Source organism: Phyllostomus hastatus, unplaced genomic scaffold, assembly GCF_019186645.2.
Source record: "Phyllostomus hastatus isolate PE091 unplaced genomic scaffold, TTU_PhHast_1.1 phas_contig_86, whole genome shotgun sequence".
Taxonomy (NCBI): domain Eukaryota; kingdom Metazoa; phylum Chordata; class Mammalia; order Chiroptera; family Phyllostomidae; genus Phyllostomus; species Phyllostomus hastatus.
In genome coordinates, this window is record NW_025333977.1 from 30,337,546 (window position 1) to 30,351,908 (window position 14,363).

A 14,363-nucleotide genomic window follows, 5' to 3' on the forward strand; every position below is an offset into this window, starting at 1 on the left:
ATCAATTATGAGAAGTAAATTATAGCTGCCTTGGAGATAGAGCCTCCTTCACAGAAGTTTTATGAACACTCCAGAGCCAAAGGAGGAGTCTGCAAAGTCTGAAAAAGGAATTCCAGCTATCTGTGAAGTTACCATTAGTTCTGAGTGATGAGGAGATTTCAACGTGTTCATGTATGTTGGCAAACTCAGTCTGGGAAAAGAGCCCCAAAGAGATTTCGGCTGCAGTGAGTAACATCACAGCAAAGGACTGATTTCATCAGAGGAACACACACCTCAGGACAGTTCAACACACTGTAGACAGCAAAAGGAATGGGTTTTGCTTGCTAACGACTAGCTTCTGAAGCTGAGGTGATATCTAGGCTTTAATGTGGCCCATGTATATCAGGTTGGCCAGAATGTACTGGACGTCCTCCATGTCCACATCTACTTGCATGAATTTCAAGGCAACTAGGAAAACATCCAGAGATAACTGGTGTGTTTTGAGTAACAAGTACACTTTCTTTAAAACACTTTAGCTTCTCAAGGGCGAGGAAGGTACCACGGCAAATAAAAATGATCCTGTGCTTTGTCAGAGTCACATTTGCTAGGAGAATGCCTCCTTTTACAGCCTTGGTTATTTCAGCAAACTGCATGAGATGATACTTTTTCAAAAGCTCAGTGGTTGGCCTATGACCCAACAGCATTTTTACTGGAAGTAACTGTATCAGAATCATCCAATTGTTCTTCTGACTTAAATGGTGACAGTGCTCAAAGGCAAAAGACCGGTCCTCCTTGGCTTACTTAAAGTCGCTGTCAAACATGGCCTTTCATCCAACATACTACCTGCATGTCTCCCTCTGTGCTGTACTGTAATCATTTTTCAGGTTTGAGCTGTCAATGGCTCTGATGAAGGGCTTACACAAATGGAGTTTGTCAATTTTAAAGTAAACCTTGAGTAACTGATGCACCAGAAACAGCATCCCCCACTTCTTAGAATCCTCTACACCCTCACAAGTGTCACTGGCACATACACAGAAACAGCTCATCAACAGTTCAGCTGGTTTTCCAACCTGTCCCCAACCTTGCTTTTTTCTTTCTTTACCAACTGCTGATCTGCGTTATTGTCAAACACTCAAAGGTCGACTGCCACAGCACACATGACAGGTAGAGCCCAGTTTTCTTCTTTGAGAGCCTGCAATGCCCAAATGCCTGTAGAAATGACGGGGCAATGACAATCTGGCATTTGTATGCATCTATGAAGTCATGGGTTCCCCACTGTGTAAGTGCACTTTAAATGAGCTTGCAAGCGTTTCGTCATAAGTAGATTCCAAAACATGTTGACACCTCTGTTCTGGAGAGGCCGACTGAAGCTGTGGGCTGGCAACATAAGGATGCTTGAAAGACACCAGCTGCACACCAGGTACCCCATCTCTGGTGCCGATTGCTTCGTAGACCATCTAAGTGATTATGGTTTCTCAATCAGGGGGGTGATATAAAGGTTTTTTTTAAATAAATGTATTTAACTAAAAAAGAAACAAGTAGAATTAATGAAAAGTGTGTTTAAATTATAAAACAAGTAAATACATAGATATAGGAAAAACAAAAATACATGAAAATGGTACTCAGCCTTTATAGACCTGAGGAAATTCATTAAGGGATATGTGAAAAACCATAATTTAGAAAGTTATTTTAGGAAAAACAGACTGGAAATAAACAAATGGTAATGCAACTTGGTAAGAGCTGGGATAGAGTTATGAAGGTATGTCTTCAGGATCCTACCAGATGCTGAAGATGGAGCATCAGACCCGAATTGTCTTGTGTACTGCTCATTTGATCTCCCATATCTGCCCTTACTTGAGTGTGTGTCTTGCCTCCTTAGAAGCTACGTCATGTGGCCCTGAGAAAGAAGGGTTGTCTCTGTTTCATCACATCTCCATACAGTAGCACATGCATGTAAACTAATTGTTGTTCCTAAAGCCAATAAATGTCTAAGGAAAAGGTTTTGTTTTTCATGGATCTAGTGGATAAAATAGAAATGTATGTGCCTTTTAAACTTTTCATCTCACCACATCCCAGGTTTATAATCTTAGTATCTCTTAATGAGTAATCAGAATTCTCTCACTTTTTAAAATATTTTACTGATATGCTATTACACTCGTCCTGATTTTCTCCCTACCTCCACCCAGCAACCCCCACTCATTCAGGCAATCCCCCTACACTTTTTCATGCATGTAAGTTCTTTGGCTACTCCCTTTCCTATACTGTATTTTACATTCCCATGGCTATTCTGTAACTGCCTATTTGTACTCCATAATCCCCTCACCTCTCACCCATTCTCCCATACCTACCCTCCCATCTCTTTATCTTTATCCTTCAGCATTTTAATTATGATGTGTCTTGGAGTGGGCCTCTTTGTATCCATCTTCTTTGCAACTCTCTGTGCTTCCTCAACTTGCATGTCTGTTTCCATCACCAAATTAGGGAAGTTTTTATTATTTTTTTCACATAGATTTCCAATTTCTTGCTATTTCTTTTCTCCTTCTGGTACCCCTATGAAGTGAATGTTGGATTGCTTTAAGTGGTCCCACAGGCTGCTTACACTATCCTCATTTTGGGGGGTTCTCTTTTCTTTATGTTTTTGCTGCTTGGTGGTTTTTTCTTTCTTCTGTTCCAAATCATTGATTTGATTCTTGGCTTCATCTGCTTTACTGTTGTTTCCCTGTAAATTGTTCTTTATTTCAATCAGTGTATCTTTCAATACTGAGTAGATCTTTTTTATGTTGTTAAGGTCCTCACTAAGTTCCTTAAGTATCCTTAAAACTATTACTTCAAACTCTGTGTCTGATAAATTACTTATCTCCATTTCATTTAGTTATTTTTCTGGAGTTTTGATCTGTTCTTTCATTTGGGCCATGTTTCATTGTCTCCTAATTTTGGCAGCCCCCCTGTGTTTGTTTCTATGTATTAGGTAGAGCTGCTTTGACTTCATGTCTCAGTAGTGGCCTAATGCAGTAGGTGTGCTGTTGGATGCAGTGGCACAGTCTCTGCTATCACCCAAGCTGGGTACTCAAGGTATACCCTTCATGTGGGCTGAGTACACCCTCCTCTTGTAATTGAAACTTGGTTGCTGTTGGCAGATCAACGGGAGGGATTTGCCCAGGCCAGTCAGCTGCAAGGACTGGCTATGACCACTGACCACCAACCTCCACCCTGTATGGAAAATCAGCTGTGCAATGGTAGGGTGATGGTGCTCTGATGTGGTCTGTAGCTATCCACTCAGTGTGCTGGCCCCTGGGGCTTCCTGGGTGGTGCAGGCCAAGTTCAGCCCCAACCTGTGTTTTGCCTGGGGCCACCCTAACTGAGCTATAAAGCAATCTGAGATGGCTGCTACTTGGGTTGGGCTTGGAGATTTCTAGGCGAAGCCAAGCTGTGAATCTAGGCTACTAGTGCTGGGCCTGGGGCTCACTGAGGCCAGCTACTGCTTATTTGTGAGGATTTAGGAAGTTGTGAAGCCTAAGCCAAGACTATTCATATGGAAAAGCAGTTTAGGTGGGCCTGTAAATTGGATGAAGTGGAGCCTCTGGGGATCTACAAGGTGAGTCAAACAATGTTAGCCAGGTTGGTGGAATCTTAAATACAGCACCAGTGTGCCAGTTCTGTGAGGAGAGGGCCCAGAAAAAGGACAATGGCCTCTGCTTGCCTTGATGTGAGACACTTCAGCCTCCCCCTGCATGCCACTGATGCCCCTCAAGCAGCCAACCTGTCGCTAGAGCCCAGAGGAAGTCAGTAAGTAGGTGAGCCCATGTGTGAGTTTTTTAAGGGGAACTGCTTGGGGCTCTAGAATTTTCTTCTGCCAACTCAATCCCTGCTGGTTTTTGCAGCCAGAAGTTGTGGGGACTTATCTTCCTGACATTTGAATCCTGGGCTGGGGGGCCTGGTGTGGGGCTGGGACTTCTTGCTCCCGAGATATCCCTTCTGAATTTTTACCTACCACTCAGACATGTGGGACCAGGCCATTCTTGGTGTGTGCCCCTCCTTTCAATCTGAATGGATATGGTTTCTTTAATTCTGTAGTTTTCATACTTCTATTCAACTTGATTTCTGATGGTTCTGAGTAATAGTTGTTCTATGTTTTAGTCGTAATTTTGATGTGGTTGTGTGAAGAGGTGAGCCATGTCTGCCTATGCTTCTATCTTGACAGGAAGTCACTGTTTTAGAATTACCTCACTTTTTAATGAAATATCCTGATGAATGAGTTAAAGCTCTTGGGGAATACCTTAACAAAATAGATCCTCTTTAAGAATAACCAAGATCTGCCTAAATAAGGCTCTCTGTGTGGGGGTGGGGGGTAGATATGAATCCTGGGAACTCAGGATTTATAATGTCCTATAAGAGTTCTCCATAAAACAGATGCTTTGGAGATCCGGGTGACTTCACAGCATGATGCAGGGCACAGATTGTCCCCTTCTTTCCTTTCTGACTTCTGCTTCTTTGTCTGTCCTCTGGAGTCTCTATGGAAGGCAGATCCTCTGGAAAATACCACATGGGCTGAGAAGATCCCTGGTTTGGGTATCAGACATCCTGGGTTTGAATCTTAGCTTTGCCACTTGTAAGCTATATGACCTCGAGCATGTTGCATAACCTCTCTCTGTTTCCTCATCAGTAAAATGAGATTAATAGCACCTTAATCTTACTAAGTTTTTTGTGAAGATTTGGGATAAGGAATGTAAAACACTTGACATATATGGTAGGGTCATTTTATAGTTATCGTATGAAGGAAAGTTTCCCTGAAAATAATGCTATGACAATAAAAGCTACAATACCCCTAACACCCAAGTTCAAGATGATCGTGAGGGTAAAAAGGAGAGGTAAAGCAGTGAAAGAGCTGTCAGATCATTGCATATCAGCTTTAGAAGTGCCCCACCCCAGACCTTCTATATCACAGTCTGCATTTTATCTTGATCCCCAGGTGATGCTTTTACATATTAGAATGGAAGAAGCATTGTTGTTAGATATTTCTTCTTCCTCTGCTCCTCTAATTTCTTCCTTTTCCACCCAAGACTGGAGGATCTTGTCATGCAAATGAGCTGCAAACTTCTTTTTTCTTGAAGCAGTTCACAAATAATGATAATAACAAAAAAGAGTAACAGTAAGTATGTGCCATGCTCTGTTGTAAGCACTTGACATGTATTCATATCTTTAATTCTCACAACAGTACTATGAAATGGGCACTGTTATCATCCCATTTTACAACTGAGGAAATGGAGGTGCAGAGAAGTTAAGTTACTTAGTAGGGGTTATACAGCTAGTAAATTCAGGTTATGGGAATACAACTGAGGCATTTTGACACTGTAGAGTCCTTGCTCTTAACCATCATGGATTCCAGTGTCTCTTTTCTGTCACTCCTCCAAATCACGGTAGAACTGAAACAGGTGATCCAAACAATGATGCACTCTTCTGTTCCCTCCAGGCAAATATTTTACCCCTAAACTTCCTTGAGGCCATCTGGAAGTGAATGTAGGAGTATAAATTCACAAACCTTAATCCACCCCAACTGCTTCTGACAGAGTTCAAAGTTCAATTTCTTCTTCCTAGCCTTATTAGGTAGTAGCTTCTGCAGCTGACTTGCTGCCCATGGTCTTTCTTCCACACCAAGCTATTCGAATACTATAGCCAGTATTATCTTCCTAAAGGGCACCTTGGACCACCAGTTCCTGTGTCAAAACTTGAAAAGCTTCCCCATTTGAATATAATCCACCTGCCTCTACTTGAGATTCCAGTTTCCTCTTAGATCTGGCCTTTCCAAAACTATTTCCAACCATCTTTTCCAACACATGCAAACTCACAGAGTGACCAGCTATATGCTCAGTCTTGGGCCATCCCTTTGTTTCCCTTTGTAATGCCATTTCCTGCATTCCAACTGTCTGAGCCAGCCTCAGGCCCCGCACAGATACTGCATTCTCAGTAGGCTTTTCTATGTGTGCAAAGCCAAGATTTATCCTTTCTCCCTGTCTTTCCTGCCATCTCTGTGCCTTACAGAGATATTTTGCATTAATATTGGGTATGTGCACTGTACTAGGCTAGTTAAATGTTCTTTGAATAAAAATATTGACCACAGGTAATTAATTCTAGTTAATCTACTTTCATACTTGGCTTCCGCAGGCACATTTATCCAGCTCTTTCTATGGATTACCTGGCATTTAAGAAGTTATACGATGACACATAAGGGGAGTCAGGAGAAGTTCTCCTTCACCCTGTGGCAGATCATTCTGAGAAATCTGAGTCACTCATTGATTTTCAACAGACATGAAAAAACAATGTGTCTTGCATGAGTAGCGATGAATAGCTTTGTGGTAATTCTTCCCCATTCACCTATTCTCCCTTTACACCTAAGTTTATTTTATACACATACATATGTTTTTAAACCAACACTTAAAAATAGTTTGAGTTCCATTGTCTGAAGGAGTTCATTTTCTAAAATTATGTATGTATACCCTTTGAAGAGACAGCTTACTTCTAGTTATCATAAATACAAGCAAAGATTGTGCTACAAAGATGTTCACTGCAGGGTGGTTTATGTTAGCTAAAATTTAAATATAACTTAAATGTCTGAAATGGTAGTGATTAAATAAATCACTGTACTCATATGTCTAATCAGTGGCATGCATTAGGTAAAATGATATTGAAAATGTTTGTGGAAACAGTGTCATGATATATTTTTAACTGAACAAAAGTGTATGAAAGAATAGAGAACCCAAAAATAGACCCACACAAATATGTCCAACTGATTTTTGACAAAAGTGTGAAAGCAATTCAATGGAGGAAGAATGGGCTTTTCAACAACGATGCTGGAGCAATTGAACATCCATAAGGCAAAAGATAAAATAAAATAGATAAATCTTGGCATAAACCACATACTTTATAAATCTATAATGAATTATAGGTTTAAATGTAAAATGTAAAGCTAGAAAACAGGAGTAAAGCATTAGGACGTAGGAAAAAGCAAGAGTTCTTATAAAGGCAAGTGTATGGATGATCCACAAAATAAAAATTGATAGTTTAAACTTCACAAAATTAAAAAAATTTGCTCTATGAAAAAACCTATTAAAAGGATTGAAAATACAGCTGACAGGATGGGAAAGAGTATTTGCAAACCACATATTTAACAAAGGACTTGAATCTAGAACATATAAAGAATTCTCAAAACTGAGCAAGAAACAAAGAATTTAAAAAGCCAAAAACCAAATTAGAAAATGGGCAAAAGACATGAAGAAACATTTCATTAAAGAGGAGATAATAAGAATATGAGAAAGTGGTCAACATCATTAGCCATTAAGTAAATGCAAGTTGAACCCACAATGAGATGTTACTTCATACCTAGCAGAATAGGTAAATAAAAATTGATAATACCAAATGCTGATGAGGACACAAAGAAACTAAATCACTTGAACAGTACTGGCTAGAATATAAAATGGTACAGTCATTTTGAAAAGTAGTTAGGCAGTTTCTTAAAAAGAAAAAAAAACTAAATATGCATTTAATATACAGCCCAGCAATTACATTTCTGAGCATTTATCCCAGAGAAATGAAAACTTAGGTCCATACAAAAACCTGCATATTATTGTTTATTTGTAATAGTCACAAAGTGGGAAAAATGAGTATTTCAATGAATGAATGATTAAACAAGTTTTGCTACATTCATACTGGAATATTACTCAGCAATATAAAGGAGTGAACTGTTGATATATGCAACAATTTCGATCTCAAGGGTCTATGCTGAATAATAAAAGCCAATCTCAAGAGGTTACTCATGCTTGATTCTATTCATATACATTCATAAAATGACAAAATTATAGAGATGGAGAATAGATTAATGGTTGCCAGGAGTTAGAAATGAGAAGGAGGAGTTAGAAATGTGAAAGAGGGAAGGAGGATGGTCTGACTGGAAATGGGTAACGACAGGGATCTTTGTCATGATGGAATAGTTCGGAATCTTGATTGGGGTATTAGTCACATGAATCTACATGTGTTATAATTACCTAGAACTATAAACAGATACAAACACATAAATGAAAATGAGTATGTATAAAACTGGTGAAATCTGATTAAGGTCTAAAGATATACCAGTATCAGTTTACTGGTTTCAATAGTATACTATAGTTATCTAAGATTGGGGAAAACTGGAAGAATGGTATATACTACCTCTATGTACTATTTTGTAACATTCTGTAAATCTATACATAATTTTTAAATAAAATGTTTTAAAAAGAACTATTTTATTGCACATGGTAACTTGGGTAAATTTCCAGGGCATTATGCTGAGTGATAAAATTCCACCTCAAACTGTTCCATACTGTATGATTGCATTTATGGAAAGCTGTATATTGATTAGGTGATGAAAATATTACCAGAGGCTCACAGGAACTTAACTCTGAATTTCCCCTAGGAGAAATGATTCTGTATTGGCTAATTCAGTGTTTTCAGTGACTTTATGGAGTGTGACTACTATGAATAACAAGAATCAACTATAATGCTCACAAGAGCAGAATTATAGAGATAGAGAACAAATCAGTAGTTGCCAAAGATAGGGACGAAGAGGGTGGTGATGAAAGTAGACTATAAAGGATTTCCATAGGGAGGTTTCCTGTAATGGAATAGTTTTGTACATGGATTGTGGTGGTGGTTACACAAATCTATACATGGAATCAAACTGTATAAAAGTGCACACACACATATGTGCACATATGTGTGTGTGCAGGTAAAACCCTATGAATTTTGAACAAGGCAGAATATAGTTAGCAGTATTGCACAAATGTTGAGTTCCTGCTTTTGATACTGTACTATGTTTAAGTAAAGTGTAACCATTAGGGGGAGCTGGGTGAAAAATAAGCTGGACTCTGAATTATTTTTAAAATTTCCTGTGGTTTATAATTGAAAATGTTAAAAGTCTACAAGACAATATGTATAATACGACCACATATACAGGGTCTGGCAAAAGTAACACTCTTGAGTGTGGTTGGTAGGGTACGTGAGGGCCTCACACGAGATTGACAGCAATTTGAACAGTTCACCTAAAATGTCGTATGGTGTGCTTGGGTGTGATATTGTTATGTCACAGAACTGCATGCGTATGCTTTTGTAATAAAAGATTTTTATGTAATAAAAGGGCATTATTTGTGCCAGACCCTGTATATTATTTTAAATTGACATTGACTTAAAATTTCAAGCCCCAATTGCTGATCAATATAAAAGTTTAGGTAGAAATACCAAACTCATCTGGGATGATATCATCATGTGGCATGGTAGGGTCAAAGTATCTTTTAATATGGATTTTGACTTGGCTAAAATTAAATTTAACCAAGATTTAGATTTAAATTCTACAAATATAGAGACAATTTTTAGTTTAGCATAAATTTAACCTTAGTTTTTTAAAATAAATCTTGGATCAATTGTAAATATTTGATAGTTTACTTTCATATAATATTTAGTTAACTGAGAATATTAGAAGTTTATTTACCACTTGAGTGTATGCAGATTAGCTTATTTTCTAATTTAAAATATAATAAATGATTTAAAATTTTAATTTTGAGTTGGGAGTAAATAACTTTATTAAGATTATACATATTATTGGGATGTTTAAGAAAACTTGAGATTCATCATATTTAAAAGTTTAATATAATAGATTTATAAAAGTTAATTTAAGTATTCAGGAAGATTGTTACATAATTTAAAGTATTTAAAATACCAACTTCATCCAACATATAACATAGAGTAAATTTATAAGTATATCATAAAAATTTATGGAAATTTAATTTCATTAATTAAATACTTTAAAAAATGATAAAGATGTATCAGTGAAATAATAATATTTGAAGTAAAACTTAAAAGCTTAAGGAAAACTGGGTTTATGAATGTGTGACTTTAATAAAAGGAATAATAATATTTTTAAAGTAATCCCAGAATATTTTCTTTTGTGTGTCCTCAAAAATACCCAAATCTCATGTCTACACTATAGGATACACTTACTCATTTCATTGGTATGTAAGCATTTCCAAAAAAATTATGAATCTATGTACTAACATGGAAAAGTGATGGTGATAAACCATAGGAAACAAAATAACATAATGTAATTTAAATTTCAGTGCAGCAGATTAGGTACAACTACCTTTATTTGAACTATTCTATGTTGATACCAACACAGCCACTGAATTTTCCAAGGACCCAGAAAAATGTCTTCTCAACTTTATTTAGTAAGAAGGCATACAGGCCTGGAAAAAGTTTTGAAAAAGATGCTTTGCTCCTTACCTTCTTCTAGAAATGAAATGAGGTGAGTTTGGTGTTAGTGTTTGAATTCTAGCTCTGACTCTTTTCAGCCTTACCACCTGGAATGAAAGTCACTCACTCAGAACCTCTGTTTCCTTTTCTGTGAAATGAAAATAATAATAGCTGCCCATATAAAAGTGTTACACAGTAGGCACTTAATTAAAGCCCCCACCCTTTTTTCCCTTTCAACTTTAGGGTGTCAGGAATCTCCTACCTGACCGTGCTTGTGCCCAGAACAACACCTCTGGTGACCCTGGTAAAGTGGTTGTGTGTTTCTGCATGTGCGTCTCACCTTTGGTCTTACTACTCTTCAGTTTTATTTTTCCTGTGCCTTACTGTCTTCTGTTAAATATATCTCTTGCATTATGTTTATGGCTGAATCCACCTTAAATCCTTTGTGAAAGGTGGGGGTGGGGAGGTACTGAATAAGTATTTGTTTGTTCCTTTCCCTGCCACTGTGGGCAAATAGACACCAAAAGAGCTCCCCGCTCCCTCTCCTGGCAGTGGACAGATGATTCTGGGTTTGTGAGAGCCCACCAACCCACAGAGTGATGTTTAGAGTAAGTCTAGTAAAGAAGTGGCAGCAGAAATCATCTAATATGTTCAGCACCTGATTCCTGTAGTGACTATTAGTTGTTCTGTGTAAAGCTCACAGTATATTCTTAATCCTCAACTAGATTCCATCTGTCATCCAGCTGTTTTCTGCTTAGGGAATTAAAGTTGATGTTTGCAAGTAACTAAGCAAAGTACAATTAGAAAGAAAATCTGTATTTTGAAGGACATATATGATGCCTTTCAAAAGTAAGTGTTCCATATTACAACCTGTTCTTTTGGTTCAATCTTAGCAGTTAACTGTAATATATTGTTAAGTTATTGGTCAGATGTTTTTTTCCCCATTGCAAAGCACTATCATTGAGATTAAACTCCTATTCTCTAAACTTTAAGAATGAAAAAATATATAAGGTGACTAAATGATAATGGAAAAAATACAATAAATATTACATTTAATAAGGAATGAAAAATATGCAAATATAAAAACATTTTCTGTTGTCTTGAGTGGGATAAGGATATGTATGCCCTGTGTATGTTTTTAAAATCATTCCACCTGGTCAAAATGCTTTCAAAGGAGAAAGAATAACTGATGCTTCTTGTTTAGACTGGAAAGTATTGTGATTGCACTGAAAAGCATGGCCCCTCTTGAAGTTTAGTTTTTTACTTCCTTTATTTGAGTATAAAGTGAAAAGGAGGTTTCTCTAAGATGTCCTAATAGAAGCTTTTGAATGATGTGCAGAGATAACATTGAGGTGAATAGAGTCCATCAAGATTTGCCAGAAGTATGAAATAATTATGGAAAGGATTCCATTAGAGACGAAAGCTACCTAGACTAATAGAGACAGAAAAGGCTGACCCCTTTCTGGTTCTTAACTTTCTCTAATGGATGGCCTTAAGTTGAAATCAAGATTCAACTGGATCATTGATTCATAAAAGAAAAATATTGAGATAGTGGCATATAAGCAAAGCTGGAGAAATAGTCAGATTTATCTTTTATTTAAAGCTTGGGATGAAATGTATTTTTATTATTTGCTGAGGCTTGTTTGTTTGTTTTGAGCTCATAGGAATGGAAGCTAAACAACTGGGTATATTCTCATGAAATAAATAGTAGTTTTAATGAAGAAAACAAAGGGTGCCTCTATTAGTACGGCATTAACTCAATGAAAGAAATCTACAAATTTTTAAAAGATAGCTGCCATTATACATTACCTATTCGATAAAGCAGAGTGTTCTTTGGCTAGTAATTGACATGTGTCAAATTCTGCATTTTCCAATGCATACTTCAATAACACACAAACATGCACACATGCACACATACCTAGCTAGAGTAAAATGGGTCAAATACCTGAAATTATCTAAAATCCCCTCTGTTGGTTGAAAGCAGTAACTGATGGCTTTGCCTCTAGTTGTTGCAAAGCGCTTCACTGCAGCTGGGTAAAAGTGTTCTGAGTGTCAGATTGGTAATTAGGTGGTCTGTTATGGAGGGAAAATTGCTAATAATAAGTAAAGGTACTGCTATTGTCTGAGCATAGGATCAGCTGAAGTCAAGGATGTCAAGGAGAGATGTGAAATTGTGGATGAAGCATTTTGATTGTCATTTCAGTTAATATTAGGTTGCTCCTGATAAGCAAGATGAGCTGAAGTGGCCAGCAATATGAAAGTGGAAATAAAGAACTTTAAAATATGAAACATAGCAACTAGGATGAATTTTAAAATGCTGCATCATTTAAGTGAAAATTTCAGTATATTCAATATATTGGTTAAAAACTAGATCATTAATAAGTTGTATTAGTACTCAAATTAATATTTTGAGAATATAGGAAAATTGAGAATACAGTTAATGAATCTCCTTTCTTGAGAATCATATACAATTGATGTAATTTTACACTGAGGATAATAAATAATTCCACAATAATCAATTCAGCCTATTCTCAATACATTTCTATCAAGATTTTCTAATTTATCACATTGAAAATTACAAATATTTTAAATTATCAAATAAAGTTAGTTAATTCATCCAAAATATTAAATAAATCAATATACATACAAACACATATCATATGGAGTATAATCATGTATGGTTGAAGTTTTATTAATAACATAAATGTTTAATGAACTATAAAATAATTTCTTTTAAATATAATATGGCCCTAAATGTTATTCTGAGTTTTTCAATTTCAGAGTAACTTTTGCCTTATTGTGTATCTGTATTATGTTTGCATGGTTATACTTTCAAAATGCTTTCATATTATATATACATTTTTCAACTTCTCCATAATTTTATGAAGATTAGCTAAATATTATTATTAGTTCCATTCTACAGAAGAGAATACTGAGACTTAACAGGTTCAAGGAAACAATTTATCCCAAATCACACAACAGCAAACTGACAGAGTCTGGAATCAAATCTGTCTTCTGGTGACTCCCAAAAGTGTGGGATGTGAGTATGGGTGTCCATGTAGGAAGGACACATGGTTATTGTCATTACTCCTCATATTTGAAGATGCTTGTGGCCTTTGTGATAGAGTGATTATCTCAGTGACAGGAGTGGGGAGGAGGAAGAAGAAGAAAGGAGAAAGGACTCATATATGTGGACAACAGTGTGGTGATCACAAGGTGGAGGGGGTGTGAGGGTACTAAATGGTAATGGAAAATTTACAATAAAAATTAAAAAAAAGAGGGGTGTGTGTGTGTGTGTGTGTGTGTGTGTGTGTGTGTATCTCCATCCAGTTTCCACAGTCCCTGTTTGGTGAATGTTTGACTATTTGCTTGTAAGATGTTTTTGTGTTTTGTGACTTATTTGTGTGCCTTTTGAATTACATGACACCTTTGTTTGAAAATGAGACACTGCATCATTAAAAAAAAAAGGAAATTGTTATCCAATGGAGACTAAGTTATTGGCAAGAGAGCATCTCAAGTATGGCCTTTGGAGCATGCCACTGGCTGAAATTAAACTAGAATGGAGGGTACCAGGAATTGATAGTATTAGGAGGTTTAATAAAAAAGCTATTGAAACTATATATATATGGTTTCATATAGTATATATAAAATATATACTATTACTATATATATAAATTGTGTGTGTGCATATATATGTAAATAGATAGATAGATATTAGAAAATGAGGTCAGAAGATTTACTATTATAATTTTTTTTTTTGCTTAAAAATCTCTTTTAGCCCTGGCTGGTATGGCTTAACTGGTTGGGTGTTGTCCCACAGACTAAAAGGTGGCAGGTTCAATTCTTGGTCCGTACACATGCCTAGGTTGCGGGTTCAATTCCCAGGTGGGGCGTGTACGAAGGGCAGCAAATTGGTGTTTATCTCTTACATTGGTTGTTTCTCTCCCTCCCTTTCTCTCTCTCTGAAAGCAATGAAAAAATGTCCTCTAATGACGATAAAAAATAAAGTAAAATAAAAATATTTTTCAAAGTCTCTTTTATATCTGACTCATGAATAGAAAGTATGCTCTATACTATGCTGTATCTAGGAATGTCTGCATGGACCTTTA

The 14,363-nt window shown here is 36.6% G+C and overlaps 1 pseudogene; it reads right to left on the reverse strand.

Annotated features, from left to right (window-relative positions):
• Nucleotides 1-283: 283 nt before the first annotated feature.
• LOC123827316 lies at nucleotides 284-4,060 on the reverse strand (annotated as a pseudogene).
• Nucleotides 4,061-14,363: the final 10,303 nt, after the last annotated feature.